Here is a 12,564-nt window from a genome sequence, read left to right on the forward strand (position 1 = left end):
CCTAGGGACATATTAGAATGCTTCATATGTGTCATAGGGGGTCATAGGTTGACCTATGACCCATTTTGGCCCATTACATGATGACATATGTCCCTAGGGGTCCTAGGACCCCTAGGGATATATTAGAATGCTTCATATGGGTCAAAGGGGGTCATAGGTTGACCTATGACCCCCTTCGACCCATTACATGATGACATATGCCCCTAGGGGTCCTAGGACCGCTAGGGACATGTTAGAATTGTTCTTATGGGTCAAAGGGGGTCATAGGTCTCTTCGACCCATTACATGTCAATATTATTTTTAATAATTATATTATATTGTATATTTTAATAAAATAATAATATATGATTAGACTATATAACAATAATAATCATATATGTTATTAGATTATATAGTTAATAATAATAATAACAATATATATTATTATATAGAATAATTTTATCATATAATACTATTATATATTTAATAATAATAGTATATTATATATATCACTATATTATATTTAATAATAATAATCATATATATCAGTATAATGTAATAATAATTATAATATTAATGTTCACACAGTCACGAATTATATAATTTCTTCTAAAATTGTCTAAGGTTATTGTTTTGTTTTGATTTCCATTTAAATTTGTTTCCCTCCATATTTAAAATTGAAAAAAAACTTGCCTTTTGAAATTTCCCACCAAATAGGCATTGGAAGTCACTAAGCCTAATTGGATATCCGATCTCAAATCGGATATTTGATTTGAGATCGAATATCCGATTAGGTCTAGTATTTACCAACCTTGCCCAGTCAACCCAAAAAACGTGTTTGAGGAGGGTTTTAGTGACACTCAGACTTCAGATAGCCATTTGACAATGTTATTTTGATCGAAATTGAATGAAACGAAAAGGGATTTTTAATATCACTCTCAAGGTTCCATCGATATTATTTCTGTCAAATTCTAAGTTTGATAAGTATTTATTAGTTAATTATCAATGAAGATTATTATAAAGTGCTGATTGGCATACTGATTGAAAAATAGCTATAACTTTCAAACGATATAACATTTTTAAAATCTAAAAGTTACATCACATTCTATGCTTTGCCTAGTATAAGAAAAATTTAAATAAAAAAGAATTGGTAAAATTTTATATTAGTTAAGGTGGTCAGACATGGAAGTTTTTTTTTTCCAAAAATGTTGTGGTAGAAAATTCATATTTAATTATTTATTTGGAATAAAAATATTAAAAAATACGCGTCACATCCGGGCATGAGTCTACTTTTTATATCTATAATTATATTCAAAAAATATTATCATTTGATTTTGATTAAGGTGGTCAGACATACACCTACTTTTTATTTTCGCCCTAAAATTTTCGTAGTACTCCATTAAAATCCAAACTTTTGACCAATAAATTATTTTTTTCTCCTGATAAGGCCTAGTAGTTTAGAAACTACATTCAATTTCCTATAGATTATTTTCTTACAACTTTTTGATATAAAGTCCATAACCACTTAAAAATTATGTGTCAAGTTGACATAACCCTGATTTGCTGATTTTTCACTGCCGCTTAAGGCCATAGTTTGGTACACCATGATCCTACACATACCCCTAAGCTGGTAACCTTCACCTTGAAAGGAGTCACATGTAAGTTTTGATTCATGAATTCACACTAAAGATCAAAGCTACAAAGGTTGGACACAGGAACTGGAATAGGTTCCTCATCTTATGTAACTATTAATGATAATATTCGACACATGTACTTTGGGAGTTCAGATAGAAGAAGTAGGAGTTCAAGTCTATGATAATGTTGGGCTATAAAGAGGTTATAAGTCATCAAAAAGGGAAAAATAAGTACACAAGAGTGCTCCTAGGGGCCAAACCTTGTTTGAGAAAAACCCATAAACCATTTTCAAAATAGAGAACTTTGATTTTTCGGTGAATTAGGTTCCTTGCATAATTTCACAAAGGTGCATAGATGCACTTTTCATAGAAGTGTGCCAACAATTTTGAAGAAGTAACAATGCGCCGATAGTTAACTGCCAATTCCTAATTTAGAGCTTCCAGTGACTCTCAGATCATCTTGCAACTTCCTTATTCTTATTTACTTCTTCTTTCTTTTCTTTAAGTCATGTAAAGATTCATGCACCCTTTAATTGATATAAACAAGGGTGGATACCTATTTAACACCATTAAGAGAGATAGTTTGTATATAATTAGATTTGTTTTATTAGTTTTTAGCATGTGTTTACATTTTAAGGTCTCTCACTCTCAACACAAAAAGAGGAGATAATTTCTTATAAATACACGGATGTAATATGTACTCCAGGCTATTATTTTGATGCAATAATATATGTTATTGGTGCTCTCATTCTAAGTGTAGTTATTCTTGCTAGAGTGTGTTATTTTTTTGAAAGCATGTTCATGAATAATAATGGAGCCAATGGTTTTGTTTAGTTGATATGATTGTGTGACCTTTTAGTTCTGGTGTTTGCTTCGTGTTAATGAATTCCACTGATGTACTGAGTTGGAGAAAAGATCACCTATTATTCCTGAATAGCTTCTTGTCTCACATGAGCGCACTTTCTATGGCCTTATGATTTGATGAGAAGTTAAACATCTTTCAATTATTATTGAGCTCCAATTGATGATTGCATTAGTGGAATTGACGAAGCATTGCTCCTATTTTCATTGGTTTCCTACCTGATCTTTTTGATGATTTAACTCACAGACATGTTGTTACCATGGTTTATGTTTGTTAGAAATTTCCCTTTCAAGTTATTTTCTTTAATCTCTCATTACCTTATCTTTGTTATTTTCTTTGGTAACACTTGGTTAGAATAGGAATTCATATAGTTGCATTGATAAATTGCATTCAACATAAACCATAAAATACCAAAAATATATCTTTTTTGTGGTTACTTTTCAAAACAATAGATCAAATGTCTTATCTAAAATTAGTTCAAACCATCAAAGGCCTCCTCATGAACATACACATTTATCTTCAATTGAGCAGACTCCAGTAGGTCGCAAGATCACCTGGAACCTTGGAGTTGATCCTAGATTAACTTTAAGAGACGAGTTTGAAAGGATTCTTGTCATTAAGCATTGTGCAAAATGATAGCTCAACAATTTAGACTAGCAGTTATATGTGTGCAACAATTAGCCGATAGGACTGTTTTGAATTCTTAATTAATGAATGTTTTGTATGAGACCAAATATAATGCTTACTTTGTTAATAGACTTAGAGATAAGGACCAGGGACATCCAAAACTATTCAGAGAGGTCTTAAAGCTGGACCAAAATTATATGTTCTAAGAAATTAACCTGCATTTTTTGCAGTGTTAAACCACATTTTTGTATTGTTAATCCACATTTCTTTTATTTGATCACAAGCTCAAATAACCATACAACACTCTTCATTAAAACCCTCAATAAAAAGTCAACTAACTGGATAAAAATTCACAAGGACTCATAGCCCAAAATATCTTCTAGGAATATATTATAAAAAAATTCCAAGGTATTTCACATAATCTTCTCATGAGATATTATATAGTCATTTTGGACCTGCAACTTTACCATTTTTTATACTACACGAATGTGATCTAACATAATAGGAAATACTTCTTAAAATGATCCACATGAACAACTAATTTCTCCATTCTTTTACTATAGTAATACTCCCTACATTCCTTATAGTGAGGAAAATCTTGCTTATTATGAAGAAGAACCTCTAAGTTCTCAATTTATGTTCAATTATCACCTATATATAAAGATAAAGGTGAAAGTATACCCTTATATCGATGAACACAAATGATTTATCACAAATTTTGCAGATTATTTTTAATACCAAATAAAAAGACTGTTCGGGTAGACCATCTAATTCTCTGAAAAGGATCAAAATATCCCTTTCTCTATTTAGAATCTTTTTGAAATCATGTTTCCCTTCTATAAGTAATTTTTTTTCAATTTACCCTCAAGGCTCTCACTGAGAAGCATTCAAATACAATAGGCATTGAATCAACTTTTTCGGGGCCAAATTTGACTCGATCATATTGAACATACTTATTTTGAGATCAATAAGTAGCAATCCCTTTCCTGAATGGTCCAATTATTCTTTGCCCTACTTCCCAGATTCCCTATATAGGGCCACTATCCTGTACAAATCTTGTTCTAGGGCCATACATTGGAGATCGAGAGCCTCATTATCATGGATTGTGGAAGCCTCAAATCTACCAAGGTAAAGTTAATCTTTTAGGTCATTACAAATTAAGCTACCAATTTGGAGTAAGTAGGTTGTGGAAGTCCAATCCAAGTCTTAATTCCATGCACGATCAAATTTCATTAAGTTTATGTCTTTATTATATATTCTACACTCCAAAACCACCACTTTAAACTTTAGTAAGTGTGTACAGACCATTTTTTATTAACAAGTAATATCTGTGTGCACCTAAAATGATTAGAACTCTTTATTTCATTTCCTACAAAACATGCTTTAGCTAAAATCTCTCCCATCTAGGTTCACTTTCTTAGAACTTATCAGGTGTATGCTTCATAATTTCTATTGCATACTTCACAATTTGAAACCCTTGTTTTATGTAAAGACCGTGCCACATACTAAAAACATGTGTTTTTTCTTTCCACCCCCTGTTCCTTAATGAGCTAAATAAAACAAAAAAAATAAATATAAAATCTAAAACTAATTCATACAACAACATGCATAAGAGTTAACACAGATATTTATAGTGGTTGAGCCAGCTAATTTGGATTACATTCACTCTTTAAGCAGGGCAATATCTCTATTCAAATTATAATTCTCAATACAACGAATAGCAGCATCAAATAGCTTTTCATATTCTATACTAGTAACATTCAATGGAAGATGAAAATGATGAGAAGAGGAAGCGTCAGCAATGATTGGATTGCACAATCAAAGCTGTTACATATTCCCTTGTCAAAACCATTACAATCTCCCACTTGAAGTCCAATCAGTGTTGCACAAAGATATCCCCTACTTGGAATTCTTATGGCTATATCATGAGAATGTCGAGAGAAGCTCTACAAAATTCAAACTTCTCTCAAGGTACAACCTTTTAAGTGAATAGAATAAAAATGATGTTTGCCTAAATGAATAGAGGAAAATATATATGATAGAAACAAATGTGTGTGAAGGGGAATATAAGACCTATCCTTAACCCAAATTCCCAAAAGGAATGATCCAAATTGATCAATCACAAAGAATTGATCAATGCACAAACAAATCAAACAATAGAGAATATGAAGAAAGGAGGAAATCATATAATCTACTATACAAAGTAAGTACTTGAAACCTCGAATAAATAAAAGACAAATACTAACCTCAAAGTAGGGTGAATCTGTAAAATGCACACTTTCAAGGAATTCTACAACCTACTCCACACAAGAAATGTCGAGATGGAGAAAACCTAGAAAACTTTTTCCTTTTTGAAGGTAGGTTGATCTTGACCTAGAAAGCGGGGCACAATCTTACCCTAGGGCACAATTATACCCCGAAAAGTCAACCTTGACTTGCACTGCTCCGACAATTTTTTTGTTTATGGATCTTATAAGTTCGACAAAAAGGGTATCCAAATCTATACTTTAATTCAATATTCCACGCTTGAATCTGCAAGAAAAATGGTTTTTTTGTTTGGATGAGGGGTTTGCCTTGGTCAAACCTCGATTTGGAATCAACCTTAATAATGGAATTGAAATAAGGAATGCCAACAAGTAGTAGAAGTAAATCTAACAACAAAGCTATGAAATTCAATAGATATGCAATTATATTTGAAATGTAAACATGTATATTGATATGAAAGCTTGAACATAACATTAACAAATGCAAATCAAAACCTCCATGATTGTATGTTAATCAATTCTAGATTCAATGACAATGACTATTAGACTCCATGACACGGAGATGTGCAAAATTGTAAGGCACCTTTAACCAAAAATAACTCGAATAACATGTTGGGATATTTAGCTATAATAATTCTATAAATGAAATCAAATTAGCATGAATAAAAATATTTATCATATATAATGAATGTATATAATGTACACAAAGGACTTTCATATATAGACAAGGTGTAGATATAAGAAAGCCATATCAAGAAAGATAAACACATATAAATATACTATATTATAACTATTACACAAAATAACATATTAGAAAGGAATTCACAACATTTCATTCATTATTGTTATTATTATTGTTTTCTTACAATATAATTTTAATCTATACTCTAAGTAGGATTTGTTTTATCTTATTTGGTACAAGCACTAGTCAATAAAATGTATATTGAAAATTAGAAGCATTTATATTATTTCGTACTGTTTAGTTTTATCAAGTATAATTTAATTAATGTTTTTCTTAAATAGTAGAATGGAAGTGATTAATTTTTTAAAATGTTAATTAAAAAAATAGATTAAATTAAAGTAGTTCTATTATAATTTAATTAATATTATAACTAAAATTACAACAAATAATATATTAGAAAGAAATTCACAACTTTTTTTTTGATGGAGGGTTTAGACCTGCGAGGCAACCCAGTGAGGCACGAAGCCTGTGAGCTGCCAACCAATGAAGACCACCACATAGACTTTTTAGGAACCTGACACGGGCCCACTCATGCCTGAAACCTCTTCAGAGCCAAGGACTAAGGGGCATCCATGCTGTCAAAATCACCCGAGGCATAATCCTGACTTCATCCCTTATGATGTCGGAGCCTTGCACTCAACAATACTTGATCCCTAGTGGGCTCTTTTTGAGCCATTCAACTTCACCAATAGACCAAGGGCTCATTGACAATTCACAACATTTCACTTATTATTATTATTATTTTCTTATAGTATAAATATAATAGTATTTTAAATAGAATTTGTTTCATCTTATTTGGTGCAAGCACAATAAATAAAATGTGTATTTAAAATTAAAAACATTTATATTATTTTTAGTTTTATGCAAGTATAATTTAATTTAATGTTTTTTTTTGTAGTACAATGGATGTGATTAATTTTTAATAAAATTAATTATAAAAATTTAATTAAACTAGATTTTAATTGTATTAAATAAGTTGTAATTGGTGATTTTGACTAGTTTTAAATGAGTTTACTATATATAAATTTTTGTTGAATTTAAGTTTTTTAATAATAAAAATTAAATTGTATTTCAATTAAAATTTTCTTATAATTATTTAATAACAAAATAATCTTATAAATGATATACAATGTTCTATTTAAAAACAAACAATAATTCAATCTTATTGATAAAAATCTTTAGATTAAGAAATCTCAATTTCTGAGTAGTTCAATGCAATTTTTAAAAATTCAATGAGGCAATTGAAATTTTCATAAACATTCAGCTTGAAGACTTATTTCTTCTTAAGCTCTTGTATTTGTTGATAAATCACAAATGGGGTCAATACAATTGTATTCAAAAGCTACAAACAATATATAGGGGAGACGATTAAATAGTCATCCATGCTCCAATGACTTCACTATTATAGATCCCCCAAAATAGCACATGCACTAATAGTTGATCACACATGTACTAATAATTGATCATTTTTTAACTTTATTGGTTGTTGATTCCACTTGTGCAAAAAGTACTATTTTTTTGGTGAGTAACTATTAGGGATGAACATAAAATTCTGGTGAATGTTTTAAAATGACACTTTTAGACCACCTCACACTAGAATGCTGCAGAGAGCTTCACAAATGTGAAAAAGTCAAAAAATTTCTTTTAAATTCTTCACTTGCCTGTGAAGTACCCTAAATTAGCGGCTAATAGATTGCATTTTAGACCCTTGTGAATCCTCTCCCGTAATAAGACATCAAATGTAAGTTGAAGAAAAATTCTGGGTTTGGATGGATTTCATTTTGCCGCCTCCTTTTTGGGTAAACAGAGTAGGAGCAAACCCCTAAAATCGAACTGAGGAACAAGGAAATGTACTCCTGGGTTTGAATCTTATCCCATGTCTGCATGATGTTTGCAAAAGTTATAAAGCCTGGATTGTTGTACTTTTACATTATCTATCACGCAGGGAAAAGACTGTGCAATTGTTGCTCCATCTGTCATATTCTCTGATCTAATTTTCATTTTTCCTACGGTCTACTCTGTTTCAGACAAATCACGCGGAGAAAAGACACTGCAATGTTCTCTGATTTTCATTTATTCTTCAGTCTGCACTGTTTCAGACAGATATAACATGAATGTAGTTACGAGAAAGAAGAATGCTCACGGAGTTTGAGCCCACTTGAGTGAGAACGATATATTTGCAGAGAGCCGCCACATTGAGATTTCTGCATTTACAACATCAAATGTACAGAACCACGGCAATTTCATTTTTGTACAGAACAGAGTACAACATCCAAAGAACACGAACGGCTATAACTATTTGCAACAAATTTCACACTAGCAGCAAGAGAGAAGCATCGAATTTGGTCTACATCACACTATAAACTAGGGTTTGAAGCTTGGCCTCTGTGATAAATCTGCGGCTGCATCGGCGGTGGCCCTGATTGTGCTCCCTCCTTCCGTCATAGCAATTTTCGCCCTGCCTTCCAAATCCTTCATCTTCTCCCTCGCTTTTCTTCCTTCCTCTCCTTCCATCAATTCCCTCACCGCTCTCTCCACTTCTTCTCTTTTCACAAACCCCTTGTCGTCCATCTTCAGATCTACGGCAACCTGAATCTGCTGCACCAGTATGACCCTGTTCATCCTCTGTTCCGCACCGAGAGGCCAAGCGATCATGGGAACTCCATGCGAGACGCTCTCCAGCGTAGAATTCCACCCGCAATGTGAGAGGAATCCTCCAGTAGACGGATGGGAAAGAACCCCTACTTGAGGAGCCCAGTTAAGAAGCACCAGCGCCCGGTCCCTGGTTCGAATCTCGAAACCCTCAGGCAAAAGCTGAGAAATGTCCGTTTCCAGAGAAGAGGAACCCCCAGATTTGTGGCCGCGCAGCACCCACAGGAAACGGTGGCCGCTGGCTTCCAATCCGAGCGCCAGATCTGTTATTTGATCCGTCGACAAAATGGCTCTGCTTCCGAATGCCACAAATACAACGGATGAAGGAGGCTGCCGATCCAGCCATTTCAGGCAGCTTGAATCGTCAGGAGCATCAGAATCTGTGAACATCAAGGGGCCTACTGGATAGATTGGGGGTTTTCCAGGCGTTGATAGGGTTTTCATGGCTTCCTCCTCCAGTTCAGCAAAGGTATTTATGAGAAACCCCGATGCTTCCCTAAAGCGAGAGGCGTGCTCTACCATCCATTTAAATCCAGAACTCGATCTGTCCTGGACGGGAATCAGCAAATCTCTGGCCGGAATCAGCGGAAGCCCTGGTATCTCCACTTCAAAATCGGCGTCTTTGAAAGAAACCCTAATCTCCGAAACGAGCTTTGGAAGATGAAGCATGAAGCAAACAAAAGAAGCAGAGGACGGAACGAACAAATAACAAAGCATCTTCAGCTTGGCAGTGACGTCGAGCAATTCCGTGCAAAACATGTCTGTGATAAAAGAAGATGTGGGCGAAGATGAAAGCACCGATTGCAGAATTTGTTCAATGTGTGGCTTTGATTTCAGCATGTATTTGGTAATGCGCGTTACTAAATCCATGTGCTCCTCATCTTCATCGAGAGTGATGTGAGGAATCTCTGCAAAACGTATGTCGAGACTAGAGGAGGCCAGTTTATCGAGCAGTGAGGGCTGCTGAGAATTCCACATCCACCTGCTGATGATGAGGGTTATTGAGAAGCCATGAAAACGACAGAGCCTCTTTGCAAACTCAGCTAATGGAAGGAAATGCCCCATCGCTGCACTCAAGGGGTAAATGGCGATATGCGGCTTCTCCATCCAGGGCCGAGGTACTGGAAATTGTGAATTCCAAACACAAATGTTTCCGAAGGCTATGCTCTACCACTCAATTCACAGAGATGTCCACTAGGCACAAGCTATGCTTTCACAGCCCTTAAAGGAGTTCATTCAGGGGATGTCAGGTTGACGGGGAATGGAAATGGACATCAGGCGATCTGTTTTGGGTTTACAGATGGTTCAGGATATGGGGCTGCCAGGTATTTTAAGCAGAGGAAGACATGTCTTATTTTTATAAAATACTATATATTTCATTTTGGTTTATAGCATCATCTAAATGAGATGAATAGCAGGTGTTCCATCTTGTGAACTACTATTTAGGAGATATGGGTCAGTCTCACAAAGATGTCATCTAGTACACATTCAAAGGGTATATATAGCACACATTCACAAAGATGCGAGTTATCAGACAATCTGTTTTTGTTTACAGATGGTTTATAATATCGGGCTGCTAGGTGTTTTAGCAGAGGAAGACATATTTCTTTCTCTAAGAAATTTACACAATTATATTTAGATGGTATACACAAAACAATACATATTTCATTCGGCAATGGGCATTATTTAGATTTCATTCTAATGAGAAATGTGAACCACTGTTCATGAAACATGGGTCAATAAGTTTGACCTATAAACTACACACTTAAATCTTGATAGCAATATCACAATTTGGCTGCTTGTGGAAAAAATTTCGTACTTCTCAGTTGATGAGCTCAAAGGGCTTTACAATGAAGGTTACATAAGGTACACCACTTAGTTGGAAATTTTGTAAATGGGGTTGCAAGTTAAGTGTGTTTAACCTTGGAGGAAACTTCATAGTAAAATACTCTTGAGTGGAGTAGTCCTCTCTGAATAGTGAGTACTAGATGCAATCTAGAATGTTGATTTAAAAATTAAAGATAATATTTCTAGAAGGAAAATTTATATTTTATTATATTAATCTATATAGATATAAAATGACATATACATTTATTTTATGTTTAAACATCAATGACATTTATTTTATTAACTATAAAATACATTTCATTGACTTTTTAAAATTTTTTTTTTTGATATTATATCTTAAACAAGATGCCAACACTATTGTAATAAATTATAATACTAATATGTCCAAGTAAAAGAAGAAGAAAAATAGGCATATGTCCCCATACCACTCTAGTGTCCATAAATCATTGAATGCCTTAAAGAATAGTAAAATCTATGTAAGGATCACTAAAACAATAAATAATAAAATAATTTAGTAAAATTATATTTTTAAACTTTCAAATTCAAAGAAATTTTAACTTATAATTAATCATTCAAATATAATATTCCATACCAACTATTCAAATGCAACCACACAAGTCAAACAAAATGGAATTAATGATGTGATTATAATATACTATGTCTCAATCAATTTGTTTCTACATTTTAAAACTAGATGTTTCTTTCATTTTTCGTATACTCACTTTCATCTTTTAATTAAAATAATTTGCAAATTGGATTTTTTTTTAAAATTTCAATTGCAAGTTGGATGTTTTAAAAATAGTTCTATGTGGACATAATTTTTTTATAAATAGTTCTATGTTGACAAGAAAATAAAGTTGACAAGTTGTTCCATTAGGGAAGGGTCTATATTTTTATATATTCATACACATAAATATAATTACAAACATGAATTTTTATTTTTTCTAAACCTAATTTTTAGGTAACAATGTTTTCCTTATACTTATCTTTTAACAATTCTTAATATATTACTTAAAATCATTTCAAAAATTTCCCAGTTTGCTATACATCCTCTATTTCTTGTAAGTCTTTGTATCATACATTAGTAAGCATTAGTGAGCTAGATGCATTAAAGCTTTTGTAGGTCCTTCACAAGCTTCAGTACTCTCAAAGGTTCTCAAAATCAAATCTTCATAGAAAATTCTATATCCATCTTATAAGGCCTGTCTTCATATTTTCCATATTTTGTTTTACATATATCACAATTGTATTTTGGATATATCTAAGTAAAAGCTGCTAAGGGAAACCTTTTAGTTTCAATCTTTCTTTAACTTCCTTATCATGGAAATTAATTATAATCCTTGAGTTTTGCAACTTACACTTTGACTTCCTAGGTACATAGATAAACTCTTCTCTTGCAATCATCAAAACATAGTGTAGAGATTGTGATATTTGATCTATGACAACTTCACCTTTTCATTTAAGATCCTATGTAAATTTTATTAGTCCCACTTATAAGTAGGTGGAGACTAAAGTTTTCATCTCGCTCTTACCTATTAATTTATTGTTGGGAAACCGTGTTTACTTCTTTTATCTAATGTTCTATAAAAATATTCTATTAAAATGAGATTTTATTATTTTATTCTTATTTCGTGATTGGTCAATGTTGATTTTCCTAGTGGTCTTTTTGTTTTTCTATTGAAAAAAATAGGAAAATTTATGCAGGAACATTTGGACATTTGTTGAACTATACACGTAATAGAAATTATTTAACAGGTGGTGGCTTTATTTTTATTTAGTTGTATGATATTATCTAGTTTTTAAAAACAATCCACGTAGCTAGACATCATGAGCAGGTGGCAACCTTGTAATACTTCACTTGACTGTACCATGTTCTTCCACATTTTGCATGACAAACATATCAATGAAACCTTGCAAAGTAGGACAACCTATTAGTTAGATTGATCCCAGGTTTCG

General features: G+C 32.8%; 1 pseudogene across 1 annotated transcript; it reads right to left on the reverse strand.

Moving 5' to 3' along the window:
• Positions 1 to 8,154: 8,154 nt before the first annotated feature.
• On the reverse strand, positions 8,155 to 10,405 carry LOC149532920 (UDP-glycosyltransferase 72B1 pseudogene; annotated as a pseudogene). Its single transcript, XR_016357195.1, has one exon. The product of XR_016357195.1 is annotated as a UDP-glycosyltransferase 72B1 pseudogene (transcript).
• Between the last annotated feature and the right edge of the window lie 2,159 nt (positions 10,406 to 12,564).

Source organism: Cupressus sempervirens, chromosome 10 (genome assembly GCF_028749045.1).
Source record: "Cupressus sempervirens isolate cs-2001-9-10 chromosome 10, ASM2874904v1, whole genome shotgun sequence".
Taxonomy (NCBI): Eukaryota; Viridiplantae; Streptophyta; class Pinopsida; order Cupressales; family Cupressaceae; genus Cupressus; species Cupressus sempervirens.